Genomic DNA, 2,691 nt, shown 5'->3' with positions numbered 1-2,691 from the left:
ACCAGGCCAGATGATTTTACAGGTATAATCTACTGAACATTCGTGGAACATATTCTAATCTTATGCAAATCATTTGAGGAAAAAAAGAAAAAGACTACTCCCCAACTTATTCTAAGTCCACTATACTTTTGATACTAAAACTAGAAAAATGTAATAAAGAAAAATCATAAGAAAGCCTTATTCATGAACATAAAGGCAATAATCCTATACGAATATTAGCAGAATGAATCTCATACTTTATGAAAAGAAATAGCAAGATGTGACTAAGCTAGGTTTATTCCAGGAATATGAGGCTTAACTTCAGATAACCTGTAATTATCATTCACCACATTAGCATATTAAAAGAACAAAACAGTGTGGTTAACTCAATAGACAGAGAACACGTTTGATGAAATTCAAAATACTTATTTACAATAAAAAAAATTTTAACTAACACAAAATAGAAAGGGATTTCCTTCATCTGATAAGAGGAGTCTACCAAAAACCTATAGCAAACAACATTTTTAATGATGAAACAGTGAAGGCTTTTAAAATCAGGAAGAAAAAAGAAAAGAAAGAAAACTGTAAGATTTCTAAAGGGAATAAAAGCCCTCAAAATTCTCATTATTAACAAATACGATTGTCCCCATCGACTATTTTACCTACAACCTTAAAAGTTTATATATTTATAATAGCACTTTTTTTTTTTTTTTTGCAATAGCCAAGAACTAGAAACAATTCAACATCCATTAATGGTAGAAAGGATAAATAAATCAAGGCACAGATACACGGTGGAATTCCACTCAGCAGATGGCTTTAGATTTTCAAGACATTTCCTCCAAAGCTGCTTTGGGGACCCTCCACATCCCAGATACATCTTGTTCAGCCTACTACACTGGTGATATTCTGTCATTGAAACTCTTGCCAAGGTCATAGGCGGCCAATTGTCCCATGATAAATTCCGCAGGGGAGGGGCCAAGATGCTAAATCAGCTGCTTGCTTTACTGCGATTCTTACACGTCTCAGAACCAGCAACACAGACCTTCATTCTTGCCTTTATGATGGGAGCTGCTTGGTCTTGGGTCACCTGGTCTGGAGCCAAAAGTGGCTGTGTTTAGAAAGCTTTCCACCGCGTTCTAGTAAAGGCTGGTTGTGCGGCCCCCCACCCCCACCCCACCCCGCCTCACCCCTGGTGCGCAGGCATTTACCACGAAAAGAAAGCAGCACCTCCTTCCCCCCACTACCAGGCCCAAATTTCCTGCTTTTCATAAAACCTTCTAAAATAGATTTTGAATTGTATAGTTCTCACGCAATCCTCTTTTTTGCAAAGTGTTTCTTGAATAATGAGTTGTGCTTTGGTTATTTGAAAAATAACCTCACTCAAAGGGAAGGGATATAAATGTGCCTATTTAATATAACCTATATTAGTGGGAGTGCCCCCCAAGCCAAATTGAAGGAGATGGAGAAGGGAGCCAGGGAGGACCCACATTTGGGCTTCTGGGGGGGAGCTGTGACCAGGAAAGGCTGGACTTACATAGAGCTTTGTCAAGCCGTGTGCACTCAGCTCATCCATGAGTCAGGCGAGTGGAGAAGCACCAAGCATGCACACACGCACATGTGTAACGAGCGACTGGTCCACGCATCCTACCAATGTGACTTTCACTGCACCCCAACGTGAGTCTGAGGCATCGAAAGTAGTGAGGAAAACAGGAACCGCTCCCCTAGTCATGACATAAAGCAGGAGGGAGCTTGAAGTGGGCCAGACTGGGCTAGGGGTACTGCATAAAGCCCAAAATAAAACCAGGAGAAAAGCCACTCTCCCGCGCCTCTCCCCCACCCCCCCACCCCCCGGGCTGAAGAAGACACTATCCAGAACATTAATTCTGCCACGCTTTGGGCTTTCAGGCAGAAAAAGTCCTGGCGGAAGTGGTTTTTGCAGGTCGAACAAAAAAGAATCCTCCTTGGAGCACAGGCGATCGATGATAATAGATGTGAAAGCCCTTTAGAAAGTTAAAGGGATTATTCAAGGTAAGGGATCACGGCCATCAGTGGTGCGTTGGCGAAGATGCTAGGATTCTTCTTCTCCGTCAGCGGTCATGACACCACAAGGGCCAGTCGTGTCGGTGAGGACAGTGTCAGACGCGGCCCCACAAGGCCAGGGGTCAAAGGCAGCCCCACTACTGACTAATGGCTACCAGCAAGCCCCCCCGCTCCTCTCTGGCCTTGAGTTTCCACATCTGTAAGTGGGGCGTCATACCACCCTGCTCAGAGGATTGGGGTGAGGCCACGGGTGAAAAGGCCCTCGAAAACAGCTCTTACTCACTGAGCTCTTACATGGAGCCAGATGCCACGCTGAGTACTTTGCGTCCAGTCCCCCCTTAACCTGTACATGACACCTAGGCGGTAAGAACTGCTATTCTCATTTCTGATGAAAACACAGAAGCTGCAAGAGGCTCTGGGAGATCGAGCAGCACTCCCAAGGTCCCCAAACCCACAAATGACAGGGTCAGGGCCCAAACGCAAACCCCATGATCCCAGCCTCTGGTTCTGTTCGCTCTCGACCATTTTCCTCAGTAAATGGTGGTCGGATCCCAACTAGGTTGCCCATCTTTTGAAGGCAGGTACCGCTTTGCATTTCCTGAACTCTCACGCCAGAGCATCTGTTCTAGTGTTGGCTGCCAATAAATATTTACCGAAATTGAATTGTGACAG

This window comes from Pteropus alecto, unplaced genomic scaffold (assembly GCF_000325575.1).
Source record: "Pteropus alecto unplaced genomic scaffold, ASM32557v1 scaffold65, whole genome shotgun sequence".
NCBI classification, from domain to species: Eukaryota; Metazoa; Chordata; class Mammalia; order Chiroptera; family Pteropodidae; genus Pteropus; species Pteropus alecto.
Note: the sequence above shows the minus strand (reverse complement) of the source record.